Here is a 14952-nt window from a genome sequence, read left to right as displayed (position 1 = left end):
CCCACCATCTGAGGGTTTCAATTCTCATGTTGATGAGCATTGCACATACAATGTGATAACTGAGACACTTGAAGTTCCCAGTGCCATGCAGGGAACAAATCTTCAGTGGTATCACACAAATGATCACCACAAAAAAAAAGTGTCAACAGTTTGCAGGATCAGTCCCCATTATCAGTAGCAGAGGATTGTTTCTAGAGGAAGGGCAAACAGATGATTTTGCTTGTGGGTTTACTTAGGGAGGAGAGGACAGATGGAGCTGAATGTATCAATGAGTGATGCTCAAAAAGGAAGGCAGGTTTGTACATCCTTGTTGAGAAAAACACCAAGACTGTTGCACAAATGGCATGAGAAGAAAAAAACACAAGTCAAAAGACACTGGTGTAGCTGCGATAGAATCCTGGGAAAGCTGCAGCTTTTAAAGAGACTAATTTGACCCTGGTTGTTTCAGTTTGCTTATAAACTTGTGGGGAAAACTAGTAAGGTACTATGAAAGAAAACACATGATAAATATTTCCATTGGCTTACCGCATTACAAAGGATGGTACCTCTACAGATACATAATGAAAAAAATTATAAAAATACGTAGTAAATATCTGCAGTCTTCATGAGGCCAATGAGGGACCAAGAAGAGAGAATAAGTAATCAGGGTCAGAGTAACTGAGCCTTTGCAGGAGTCCTGAGAAACTGAAATGTTATGTGGTGAAAGAAATTCAAAACAGGATATCTTTACAACCCTTATGTTAATTTTACTTTAAATATTGAAACGGAAACACAGGCCTGCCTGGAAATGCCATCACTAAAGCCACTGCTTTAACTGGCTACAAGACACAGACTAAGATCTTATACAAGTCTGAGAAGAAAATTGTAAAGCAAGCTTCAATTTCTAAGTTTTGTTGTCAAAATCCTGTTCTTCTCTTTCAGTGCCTCTCTGGTGTCCTGAGAGTGACCTGAAAAAAGCACCCCTTTTTTAGGAAGGAAAGCCCCATCTTACAAGCCTGCTCAGGCCCTCAGCACAGAGGAGGGCTGAGTGAGACGTCTTATCTGTTACCCAGCAATCAGAGGAGATGCTCATCTAGTTTATCTCAGGCTTAACCTAAATAACAGATAATAGGCAGCTATTCACATTTTTTAAAAATGTCACAATCCTTTGTTTGCAGCAGTCAGGCTTGATTCCAAAGAATAAACAAGAAATGTGTGGAAAAATGGAGCAGCTGGAAGGTCTACAGAGAAGACAACTTCAGAAATTCAAATTTCAGTTCACTGGACATCTTATAGAATGTGTCACATTGAATAAAAGAGAAGGAAAGAAGTCAGAACATTGCAATTGTTTCTGATGTGCTGGTTTAACAGACTTCAGTTATTTCAGCCAGATAAAGCTTCCTGAAACACTTCGTCTTTGTGCACTGCCACATTTAAATTTTGTGATACTCAAATCTGAAGAAATATTAAGTATTAGAAGAGCAGGAGATTGACTGCAACAATGAAGATCAAATATAACTATTTGTAAATTAAGGTATTGAATTCAGATTGCATTTGAACCTCAAGAGAAAAAAACTAACAAAAATCCACTGTGAAAACCCTGACAAAAAAAATAGGTAACAATGAAGCCAGACAGACCAGGTTATAACTGACGGAGGCTGTGTGCTGTTTTGACACTATATGCACAACAGAATAAAAAACTGCACAGAAATGTACCAGAGGTCTGAAGTGCAACAGAGCTGGGTCAAGGAACAATATTGGTTCCGCAATGTCCTTCCTTCTGCTGGCTTGTTGGGTTTGCCTGGGTCAATCTGTTATGCCACCTGGAAAAGCTTTAAATTGTTCCAAGGGCAACAAAACTCGTCCAAAAAGAAGAGGTAAATAATGACAACATCTTTGGACTCCAGTAAAACCTCCATGGTACCTATCACACCACTTCAGGTTGATATGAATGAACTTCCAAGCTAAAAACAAGTATGACATTTGTCACTTTAAGTTGGTGCACAACTCAGTGTCTTACCAGGATTGTCAGGAGAATCTGAAGTGGAGGCACAGCTAGGAAAAAAATATGGATAAGTCTCAGGATTCACAACAGAAGAAAATAGACCCTATACACGATGTAAACAAGCATTTGGTTTTACTTCATGGAAATCAGGGGGAGAAGCCCAAAAGCTATGCCCTTATTTAAGAGGGGTATTCTACATTATCTTCTGGAATTGCTGCTTTAGGTAAGTGCTTAAAGTCATGCCCATGTTTAGGGGGTTAAGTTTTTTGTTAGAAATAACATGCATGAAAATTTCTGGCAATGAGGCACACAGAAGTAAGCAGAAATATAAGGAGGCTGAAGTGTTTGAATTTAGTCATTTAACTGCTAAACCCCAGCATTTCTCTTTCTATGCACTGCAGGGGAAAAATATTTAAATAAAAGCCACCAAAGCAGTTCAAGAGCTCAAGCTCCAAGCCAGAAACAGCAATGACACAAATTTAAAGATCAACCACAGCCAGTGAAGACAACTAAGCCCCAGAATAAAACAGTTCCAAAAGATATTTTCTTCTGTTTTCCCACCTACAATAGGATCAACACAAGGTGGGATCGGATTCAAGCTAGCAAACTCACAAGTCTGTAATGCAATGGATACAACAGGTGGGGAGCAAATTAATCCAAACACTAATTTGGTCAGTAAAAAATATCACAAAAGACATGTAGAGAAAGAAATACCCCACACTCTCCTACATCCTCTTCTGTGAGAAACTCAGGGGAACAGATTATTTATAATCTTAGAAGGCAAGTCATAAATATTCAAAATACATTATGTAACACTTGCCTTTTATCACTTAAGAACTGTGATTGCCTTGGAAAGGAGGCAGCACCTAGAGCCTGGGAAAGATGATGCAGAGGAAACATGAAATTGTGTATCCTACCAAGGAAGGATCTCTTACACTTCTGGAACATGGTGGGGAAGGGGCTATTTAAACACTATCTCAAATACAAAATTAAACTCCAAGATCCCCTTTGCCCAAGAACAGTAACTGTACTATGCTATTTCGAATTATCAGTTTGCCCAGCAACATAACTTCGATTACACCAACGTTTCTCAGCATAACCAGGAACAGAAACAAGAAGACTCCCCAGGCTACCACCTCAGCCCTGGGCTGCCTATCAACTGCCCTCAGATGCTCACTGCCTCAAATGGCATAAAACAGGAACAATTGCACTCTGTATTGCCCAATATTATACGAAAAACTTCTATTAAAACAGTTCAGAAGAATTCCTACTAATGAAAAACATCACTTTCCTTTAATCAGCCAATTCAGCTCATTCCAGAGTTTACCAGGACCAAGGCCTTGCAGTTCAAGTACAAGGGCGATTCAGGGGCTGACCCAACTTTTCCCAAAATCTGCCCAGTTTAGTGGAAACTAGAGCAACGTCCATGCCAGTGACTTTCCACTTTTCCATCTTTTCCATCACGAAGTCCACCCAAAGAAATTTGGTTTTAAACTCCTGTTTTTGATGAGAGAAAAAAGCCGCCAGCTCATGAACACCCAAACACACCTGCTTCACCACAGAGCAGTCTCATAGCAATCAGCCTCTGGGCAGCATAAGAATTATGCCTTCTGACTGCTTTCAAATTGGATTCATAATTTCCTTGCAAGAGACATTGCATGTTTCTCAATACTGGATATGGCAGATAGAGCAAAGACATTTTGCAAAATTGACCAATTTTTTTTTTATTGGCACACGGTATAATCAGTCTGCTTGCACATCAGACTGAACTTCTATTAAACAGAGCATTGCAGACTTTCAAAACACCTTCAGAAAAGAAAAGTTTCTATCAGGAGCAGCAATAACACGTCTGCTCTAAGCTGTGAAGTCCCTGAAAAGCTGGATTGATACAAAGACATGTAGCACCACCTGCTAAACACGGGAGTGATACAAGATTCCTGCCCCAAGCCTAGGCACAAAAGGGTTCTTTGTACTGCACCAAGCCTGGGCGCAACACAGAAGAGGAAAAGGAGAACTGATTTTTCAGCTTTTAAATACATTCCTAGTACTTGGGTGAAGAATTCAGCCTAAAAGAGTTGCAATAGAAGCAGCTATTCATTCATGGTTTAACCTCTCTTGTATATCAATTTCAGCACTCATATAGGTTTTAGTTCCTTATACTGAATAACTGTTCAAGCCATGAACAGTTTCAGTGGTGCTCTGAGTCAAGATGCAATGGATAAAGGCATTCATCATGACTGAAGCTACCAGGTTTATAACCTTAGGCTTCTGGAGATTTGTTTAATTTCACTGACAGCATACAGATTTAGGTTCTCCAACACAACTTGCCTGTTGAAGAACCGCTATAGATTTAATTAAAAAATAGGAAACCACAGAAACTCTGGCTTACCTATCCTTCCCTTAACTGATAAAAAATTTTTTCTTTTCTTCTAGTAGGAATTTTCATGGATAACATTGTTTGGTTGGAGCTGAGCTTTCATTTTCCTAAGGGAAAGTTTTAGTGATCTCCAAGGTTCTCCTTGGCAGACAGTGCTCATAGGCACCTTCCTAAGGACGTGGTCTGGAAAAGGTCAACCCACAGCTAATGGATTTTGTCAGGAAAGTGTTCTGTATCCTCTTGTGAAGAAAACAGTAATGACTTATCCAAAACAATTCCAATTTTACTAATGCAGATTAAAGAACTAATTCTAGACACTAGAGTTTTGTCACATAATACCTCAATTACATGATTTCCTTTGCTCAGATCAGATGGCTCAGGTAATCCACTACAGTAGCTCAAGATTCATCTTTATTAGGTCTAAAGGAACTGTCCAGTGTATTGACTTAACCTGCATAACTGAAGGGCAAAAAAAAGTCATGCCAGATTTTCCTTTTTGAGTTTTACTCCAATTCATAAAAGCAGTTTACAAATGCAAGTCTCAACAGTTTGGGAAATCTGTCCATTTAAAACTTATAATGAGTTGAATAGTTTGCTATTTCCTACATCACTGAATATTTCCATGCACAGTCAATCCGCTGTATTGAGTAAGATTCATTATAACTTCCAGGCCAGAAATAGCTGGTGGCAGGTCCGAGCAATCCTGCTTTCTAGGTGCACAAACCAGATCAAGGGGAAATCAGCTGGAAGGAGTCACATCTGCTTGACTTCCCTGTGAGAACATAGACTGAAGCAGTAGAGAAAGGTGCACAGCAACCAATGTGCTGGAATTAGCTTTTAATAAAGCAGAAAATTTAAATTCAAATAAGGCTGAAAGAAAGCATTCCCTGAGTAACAGAAACCCTTTGACCAGTAGATATCAGCAAGCTGAGAGGAAGCAGTGGTACAAGCTGGAGAGGTTTCTACAGCATGCAGCATGAATCCCCCGTTAGCAGATCTCTGGCCAGATCTGCAATTTGTCAAGGACTAAAGACTGTTTTGTTAATAAAAATCCTCTGCAAAATCTATTTTCTTTATTTTTTTTAAACATTACTGAATGGTAAAAAATAAGAACTGTAGCAACCTGAAGCAAAAGCTCTGCCAAAAGCACACCTGAGCAATCAGTGGGTCCTGGAGATCAATATCCTGCTCAAGGTGCCATTCCCAAGTTGTTGTGCCAGGGAGAGCAAGCATCAGTTTGTGGGGAGATTGTGATTAACCACTCAAAAAAAATCACATAGCTCCAAAGCATGACTTTAAATGCAGTTGTTCACAATTAGGTTTTCAGCCAGGACTGGGGTGAGAGACAGAGCCTGCAGGTTTTAAATAAGCTCCTTGCAAAGCTGAAGCACTTCAACCATATTGTTTGAAATGTTAAATATGAGATTTAAAAAACTGCATTTATCTTTAAAAACAGTCTGAAGAATTGAGCCTCTAAATCCAGGGGTGGCACCTGACTGAGCACAGCCTGCTCCCCTCATCTGGATGTTCAATTTGGGTACCTAAACATGCAGTGATCTACCTGCAGGCTCCCTGAAATATAAAAATGAGTAAGTCAGATTTCAACAGAAATCCACTGCATTTAAGCCACAAAGAACAGTGAATCACAGCTTGAGCTGAAGGAAGAACCCTGAGGGCAGGGCTTGTAACTGTAGAGTTGACAAACCCTCAGGAAAAGCAGCATTAATAAGGGGTTTCTCTACATGCTAGAGAAAAAGAAATAATGAAACACTCATCTAACAACATCTTTTTGTTTACTAATAGTAACAAACCCAAGGGACCTAGACTCTACATGTGACAGCCATACAAGCATATGCATAGCCTTTAACCAAGCACACAGAGGAAATATGACAGCGTAGTAAGTTAGAGGAAAATTTAATGTAAAGGAAATACAAGTTCACTAGATATCGAAGTACAGTAACAGCATTCACAGACTGAAATATTAGACCCTTGTTCTGCACAAATTAATTCGCTCAGCATGACTAAGTTCAGAGTTCTTAAAAAGTCTATCTACAGAAGTAAAGATAATCCTTAATGATAGTATTTTGTATTAAATTGGTCCGTCCTTTTTATCTAACCTTCCAAGGACAGTAAATACTTTGTATCCTGCACACTATTAAAACTTTGTTCTTCAACTTCAGTTGCAAGAACTGAGCATCTCCCATAAACCACACCTGATAACAACTGGTCCTCCTGTGCTCAATTAATCTCCTGACACTTTAAAAAAGGGGAAAGTGGGAACATTCCCTGCTTAAAAAGGGGAGCAGTGTCAAGGGAAAGGCTGTATGCAATAGACTCTGGTCAGTGCCAGGCTTGTCCTTCTTGTAAGCAATTGCAGCAAGTAATAAAACTTATGTAAAATATTTTATTCATTTTGCACCCCGTAGCTCTCTACAACTCTTAAGCACACACACAAGGATCCAAATAACAAGCCCTGGGATGTCCAGCTGCATACACTCCCTGCAGTACTTCAGGTTGATTGCTTACAGATGATGCCCTGCCCCCCCCCCCCCCCCAGCTTGTGCCCTTTTCTCCAAAACCCTACAGCCAGGGAACACCTAAGTTCTAGAAGGAAAAACTGTTTCCAGGGCTCACACACCTCAAAATGAGGTGAGTAAGCCAAGGTCCATAAGTAATGTTCTGGAGGACAGGTGTGAGCAATGCAGTTTATTGCATCTTACAAGTGTTCTGCTGAATTGCTGTAATTGGTACTTAGTCAAGTCAGTGAGGAAATTGCAAGCGAAATTCATAGAAGTCCAAATTTGAATTCTTAGTTCTTCATTGGCACCTTAATATTTAGCACAAATTAGCTCCTGTGCTGACAGCTTACAGTAATAACACAGATTTGATTTAAACACATTTGCACACACAAATCAATTTAGTTTACAGCATTTACTCACCAACAGCTAATGCTTACACCACCAGCTGCACAGGCACAGCAGCTCAGGTCTGCAGGGTTATAAATGCCAGCCTACCTCTGCCATGAGAGCACTCTCCACAGCCTTTTTGTTTGCATCTCTCCAAAGAGATGAAACAAAGCACTTGTTGCAAGAGAGTTTCTGAGAGCAGAGTCCCTAGTAAGTCTTATAAGGCTCTCAGCACACAGGTGCCAAGGATGAACATGGCAGCTGCACAGAGAGCCCAGCCCTAAATCCTTTGCCATTGCTTTAGCTAGAGCCTATTTGCTCAGACAGTACGGGGCATAGCTGTTCCCTCACTCCTTACCAATGATATTCCAGATATTAAATCCCATGTTACTTCTTATTTATTCAGGGTTGGATGATGGTTCAGGTGAAACCACCTCAGAAAGAACTTTAATAAAAGAAAGCATAGTGAATTTTATGAAAGTTGGGGGTTGTTTTAGTGTGGTGCAAGGTGAAGAGTACATTTTTGGCAACAGCAAGACTTTCTTTTTGGCAAGGAAATGTTAGACAATTTTTGGGGCAGGGGAAAGCTTTCATCATTAGTAATTTCTACTGCAATAAAGTCTTGGAAGATCTAGCAAAACTCAACAGAAGTCTTTATCTAACTTAAAGCAAAGATAAAATAACTGTTTAAAAAAAAAAAAAACAGAATTCTGGCCTCAATTATTTATAGTTTCTATCAAAAAGAAAAAAGAAATCCTGTGGGAGGACAGAAAGCAGTAGGTGATTTAAAAGGTGTAATAATCTCTCTTATTTGGTCCAAGAAGAGCTTTTTATTAGTTTGGCTATTGAGCGATTTTTTGATTCATTTCTGCTTCTTTCCTCTTGCCTCTATGTAATATTTCTAAAAGAAAAGTCAAGTTTAATAACAAGCAGATGTAATGTATGAACAGATACAAAAAAAGCCTTCAAGATGATAGTTTCAAGTCATTTTTTGACAAAATGTGGTGGCAAGATTATACATTGCATCTTCTTCAGCTTCTGTGAAGTAGTTACAATGAAATTGCATTGTTCCCCCTCATCTTTTTAGCATATCACCTTTAGATAGAAGTGGCTATTTTTACTTATCAAACCGTGCTAAAAAGTAGCAATATAACAGGGGAAATATCAGTTCCTCAACTACTTTTCCTTACAATACCCAAAAAGAGAAATGCAGATTAAGACAATGCAAGATGCAAGAGCTACTTGCACAAAGAAGCCATTTTTCACATGGGACTTAATACATCAGTAAGCTACTGCCACACACAAATCAAGAGTAGAGTTTAATTGTTAGCTTCCTAGGTCCCCTACCACAAATTAAACTCCCTTATTCCACCTATTTCCTTGCTCTCTTTTGATCCTTTGATGCAAAAACTACACCTTGGACATCTTGTCTGCACAACAGGGCCCAGGTAAGGAGACACATGGAAAAAGACAGAGCATAGCACATACTGCGGCTATTTCTCTGAACTGAAAACAAAGAACTCAGAAATCCACAAAGATGTTCCCAAATTCTATTTACTTAGATCAAGTCCAAAGACCATGGGATTTTTCTGTTCTTTTTGTCTTAATAGAATCTGGACCCCCATCGCACAGCCTAGGAGCTCCCCATTACTGAGCCTCTTGGCTCAATACTTTTATTCATACGTTATTTGCTTAGTATGTAATCATAGGCTGTTCTGGCAGTCTTGATAAAGCACTTAGTTCTAGCATGCTAAGCTTTGTCTCTCATTTGTCCCTGCATGACAGCTTTTGGCTCTCCTTAGATAGGCTCTGCATGCTCTTACAATTAAATCACGAACAAATATACAACCTATTTTAATCCCCTTTTAAAGTGCAAAAACACAAACGAGTGCCAAGAAGGACATTTTACAAAGAGACAAGGTACCTCAGTATCAGCTTGCGACATCCAACCGAGGACACATCCTTCACCTTCTAGCAGGCAGTTCATCAAATTTTCTCTCTCATTATCAAAGGGAAGTGTCGGAGAAGCACACGTCTTAAAAAGCAGTTTGGGTCAGCTTCTTCCTTCCCCCCACAAAACCGCTAATCCTCCAAACCCCTCCTTCTTCAATACGTGGCCACCTGCTCCAGCCCACCTTCCACGAGATGCAGGTGACTCCAGTTCTTCCAAAGCACTCAGCAATTAACCTAAACAGGTCCCAGATGTCTCTAGGACTGGTCCTGAGAGTCTTCTTATTTGCCTATGCTATATTATACATGTAATAAGTTATACATTTATCTAGGAGTGCTGTGTGTTACTACAGCATCACATATATGTTATCTGACAGATTACGCATCTCCCCAGAAACTGTCCTAGTCATAAACAAATTGAATAAGCTGCATTACTTAATACTTTTAGTTGTACTCAGTAAATACCTCAGACTCCACAAAATTCTGTAGTATTTTGGAACAATTTTGTTGGTCTTGGCCAATTCTAAAAGAAACCCTCTCAGCCTATAAATACTAAATTATCAGGACTTCTGTTTTATGTGTTTTAAGATGAATAGTGGAAGACACTGGATAAAATGGTACACACAGCCCCGGTCTGAAGTTTTTCATGCAGAAAAAAAATAATGACTGCCTAAATCCTTTATAAAATGTAAAATAACTTTGTATAAGCACCAGTCACTCACTACAAGATGCCACAGACATTTCCCATGAGTGAGAGCAAACTACGTATGTATTCGATATGTTGGACATGGTGAGCCAGTGGGGCTGCATTTCGCACTGGTTAATTGAACATCTCAGAGCTGCTGATTAGTGTGAACCACAATGAGCCAGCAACTTTGTTGTTTTTCTGTCTCATGGTTGTGCACTTGGTAGTACTGCCATGCAACAAAGTGTTTCTGTGCCTGCTACACAGGAGGATAAAAAGAGTTACTGATGGACTTAAAACAGGAGTTTAAAATCAACTTTTAGAACAGGTGAAGGGCAGAAGTCCCTTTGTTTTCCTCTGTGTGCTTGGAATTGATAGCACTTAATTTCATGCACTTGGGGGGAAAAATGTAATTAATAATCTGTAGATGGTCTGTGTTTTGGAGCTTGTAATACGCCTAAAGACACTGCTGTGGCTATTCTTGTTGAACAAGTACTGCTTAGTCAGCTCTCCTGAGCAGTGTGCCAGTAGCGTCAGCCCAAACGGTTCAGCTATTCTAAGCTGGAAGCTTCACAACCATGAGTTTTCAATTAAAAAATACAATTTTTTACTCTTTGCCTTCTGATTCTTATTTTCATCCTCATAGTTCAGTCAATGCCTATTTGCAAGTTTCTTCTCTGCAATCTCAAGAGCTTAGCAGAAGCTGCAGTTCCCATATAATTGCCAAGAACTGAAAACTGAGACCTTAAGCAGAACATTAAATGCTGTAATAAAGACAGAAGAAACTGTGAAGTTTGAGCAACTCAAGCTCCCAAAACAAGCTTATGTCTAAACTTTAAGTTCTTGATGATTCAAAATTCACAGCTAACACAGGTGTCTTGAAGCTACACATAGGCTTGTTGTTCTCGCTGCAGACCTTGATACCTATGCTTAATGTAACTGGGAATTCATACAGCGGCTACAATGGAAGTGCATTGATTGACTCCAGAAGCCGATATCAAAGTTCACCAAAAAAAAAAAAAAATATTATCTTCAGTAAAGCTTCTGTTCAGAGCTAATAAGAATCTTGGAAAAGCCCATTAAGCAGGATCTAAATACATGTACACCTTGACCCCACTTCTCTTGAAATACTTGTGCTTCATTACATAATATCAAGTTTCAGCACTTCTGAAATACGTAGTCTTTTGGGTTCCTGCTTTGGTGACAAGCTTTTTCCTTTTGATCTCAGTGCAGGAGTTTTCTCTGGCATGCTCTCTGCTCTCACATTTTTCTGGTCTACTTCCAAGAACTGAACATTTTTAGTTCTCCCATTAGATTTTAGGTTTTGTGTATTTTGCTTTATTGGAACTGGCAACAGGGTGCTATTTAAACACAGCTCCATCTGGCAGAGTCAAGTCCTGCAGGTAGGGTGTCATGTTTGATTTCATGCTTTCATTTGTTTTGTAGTTGGAGCTAAAGAAAAAAAATGTTTACTATAAAAGTTACCTTCATAAATTCCTTTGAGAGATCTTTTGCTGTTTTTGTGGGACCTACTTATGTCCTTATGAATACTGCCCCTCCTACACTGCCAGAAAGAAAAAAAGTGGGGTGCACATGGTTTGGCTTTGGTCATCGGATTTCCTTCTCCTGCAGTCCATGGCAACTGCATGTCCTAGGCATGTATGTGAATTTCTTTGTCAGCGTTACAGCTATTCAACAACATTGTAGGCCTAAAATAAAGCTGACATTTTGGAGACTGAGTTTTCAGGTTTGAAAATGAACACAGTTTTCTTTCATTGCCTTGGTCCAGATCTGTTATATAGTATGAGGTTACATCTGACACTGGGAGAAGAGATATGCTAGACTATTATACCAGCATGATAACAGTTGTACTTCACAGATGGAGCTTCTCAGCCAAAAGGTGATAAAATGGGAAGCAATGCCTAATAAACGTCACTTACTGGGGCCTTTCTGGTGAGCGTATCAAATAGATCTGGTGAACACAACTGCTTCCTTCTTAGTCTCCTAGACTGAGACATTATTTCTTCTGTTCCTTTTTCTTTTCAGAAAGACACGTCTTCTAAAAAACTCAAAAATATGATGTTAAATATGATTTGAGATATTCTCCACTTTCAATGGAGTATAGACCACCAAAGCAGACACCCAGAAGCCAGAACATAGAACGTGTTCACAGCCTCTCATTAACGGCTGTATTGAACTGGGGTGTTGGAGAAAACTGGTGTGCTGAACATAGTACAAATAGCACACAAAGAAATTAAGTTCACAGTATAAAATGGGGGAAGGTTAAAGATAGAAAGCTCGTATCTTCACAGAAAACCAGTGCTCACGTTCAAGCCTGAGCACTATTACACTACGGGTACACCAGTGCTGGCCTTGCCCAGGAGGACAGCTGGGGTTCCTGAGATCCTATTTTCTGTCTAGTAAGCTAATTCACAGCCCTCTTCCCTCTCAGGTAGTTAGCAGCTGTTCTGCACACACACAAGAAGAACTGCAGACAGCTAGAAAGCCCTCACCCTGCAAAAAGCAGTTATCAGAACTGCACTGGTCACAGCCAGCAATGACCTCATAGCCCAAGCCTGGCCCACATGGAATCTGGCTTCTGCCAACAAAAGGAGACAGCAGCAAACTTTGGGTCTTGCAGAGCTCATGCAATAGGCACTCAAGCTGATTGCACAACCGTGGAATTAAAGTGATCTTTTATGTTGTTTGCCTTCCCTGCTTATACAGCTGCAAACATCAAAGGCTGTCACGCATAGGCCAACAAGCACATTTAAGTACCAGGGTATGCTAGAACAGCTGCTGCCTGATCAGGAGAACCATCCTTCAGGGCCATCTCATTAACAATTCAGTAATCTATATTGATGGCAATGCAGGGAAACAAAACCAACTGTTGTTCAGGCACTTGCAGTCCTCAGCTGGACAGTTTGCCTTTCCCCAGGAGTTGCGTGTATCCCCCTCCAGTTTAGGGAAGGATGAAAGAAAATGGAAGATGAGAGCTGAAAAGCAGTTATCTGAGTACAACCCACATTGGCATTGGTAGATTATAGCTCACAGTGCATTCATTTTTAATGGATTTAGTAATTAATTTAGTAGTTGATGAACAAATGCATGCTGCAGTGGTTTGACCAATTCTTGTGTGCTCCAAGTTGGGCCATCCAGGTTACATGGGCTAATGCTTGGGTTGGCCTCTGAGCACCAGCAGCACTCAAGCTCTTTTTTTAACATTAGAAACTTGAGCTAACATTTTGCTTGCTTCTAAATAATGTCAGTGACTGTTGAATCAGGATTCGGGCTGAGACATTTGTCTGTAGCAAAGCATGAGCTGGCATACCCAATGTCACCAAAGAACGCTGTAAACAAAGGGAAATGGGCACAAAATGGCCTGAGCATCGTTGTCACAGTTCATGATTCTGTGTGCAGTGCTGTACCTACAGACCGAGTCTCAGCAGGGGACTAATTCCCAGTGGGCATTGTACCAAACACTAACAGACTTCCTCTTGAAGAATTGCTTTCTGATCTTCACCCTTGCATTTCTTTTATTCAGCCTTATCTTCTTGGTTTTCTTTCACTGTAAGCCACCTTTCCCCATATTGTTATTTATTACTTCTTATATTCTAGACACCTCTATTTCCAGACAGTGATGAGCTCCTTCTCACACATACATTTGTGAGCCAGCCCTGTCTGTCTCCTCTTTCTCTGCAGCTTTTGACACGGTGCTGTTTAAACAACATGGGATTAAAATAACTAGAAATGTGCTAGCATTTTTAATCAGACAGAGAAGTCTGGTAGAGCTTCAGAGACGCTATGATTCACATAGAGATTTTGAGCAGCAATTTCAGGCTCATACCAAGGTTTCCGAAACAAAATAAGCTGCACCTCATCCTCCACTTTATTGCAACTTACACCCAGCCCTCAATTTGAAGTGGACAGAGGTAGGGTGCCTAAAAATATGTAAAACATGTAAAAAAGAAGGAAGCATCCTTGACAGACGTGACCCCAAGAGGGAAAAAGATGGACTGAAGAGTTGATTAGCAAGATAATTAAACTAAACTGATTCCACTGGAAGTGAAACTATCCCATAGAAAATCATGACCACAGCTGCTCCCCAGGAAGACACTAGTTCTTCCATTGCTCTGCCACTGGGTAGGTACTAATGTCATTTTTTTGTTACCCCATGGGCAAAGGACTGTATTGTCAGTCTCTTAATGCTCACCTTTCTTTGTTATGTGCAAGTCTGACAATGCAATTTATATTCATGATATTTTACTCCAACCACTGTAGCCGGCAGCAATGCCCAGCATGCTGAATGAAGTTCACGCTTTTTTTCATGTGAAGGTATCAAAATTAAATAACAAATTTACAATGATAGGACTGACGTCATTGGATTAACAGACACTTTCGTCATTTGTTGTGATATTCCTAAATAAATCAACTTTTATTGATATTCTTATTCTAAGTTTCAGCATTGCTTTGGCTTGAATTACATTTTAACAATGCCAGTATTTTCTGTTAAAGTTTAAATAGCCTCTCTTAGCAACAAAATGTCAGTTCTCACCTTCCAGCCACTTTCTGGCTGTCTGTCACAAACAACACATTCAGAGAAGTGAAATAAGCATGAGAGATGTTTCTGTATATGAATAAAGAGGAAATTTCAACTGAAGCTTCTATTTCAGTGGCTTATTGATGCCCCCATACCAACAGATGTGACAATCCCAACACTGGAATTACATCTGACATTTAAAAAAATACAGTTAAGGGCTGCTGCAACTAACAAAATTATAGAAGACATTACATGCCCTCTATCCTTCAACGTCTAGTCTTCACTTGCGTGCTGCATATTTTCTCCCACTCTTTGAATGTCTGCTCAGAAAGTAAAGGTTCACTTGGCAATCTGCTGGCAAGAGCCAGTTCGTGACACAGCCATGTGTTTACTGCTGTCTTCTGCTTGGCCTTTGCACTAGGGAGGAGTGGCTTTTACTGACAGTGTATGAAACTCAGTGTCTGTCTTTTATCCTTTGACTACCTAGAAATGACTGGGAAATTGTTCTGG

At 39.9% G+C, this 14952-nt stretch overlaps 1 long non-coding RNA gene across 8 annotated transcripts in view; it reads right to left on the bottom strand.

Moving 5' to 3' along the window:
- LOC121072476 overlaps positions 1–9332 on the bottom strand; it is a 235558-nt gene extending 226226 nt beyond the window's left edge. For all 8 annotated transcript variants that reach the window (XR_005821244.1, XR_005821246.1, XR_005821242.1 and 5 more), the window contains exon 1: positions 9192–9332. This is a non-coding gene — a long non-coding RNA (uncharacterized LOC121072476). The remainder of the gene's footprint in view (positions 1–9191) is intronic.
- Between the last annotated feature and the right edge of the window lie 5620 nt (positions 9333–14952).

The sequence above is a fragment of the Cygnus olor genome, chromosome 6 (genome assembly GCF_009769625.2).
Source record: "Cygnus olor isolate bCygOlo1 chromosome 6, bCygOlo1.pri.v2, whole genome shotgun sequence".
In the NCBI taxonomy this organism is placed as follows: Eukaryota; Metazoa; Chordata; class Aves; order Anseriformes; family Anatidae; genus Cygnus; species Cygnus olor.
Note: the sequence above shows the minus strand (reverse complement) of the source record. Positions and strands in the feature narration are given on the sequence as shown.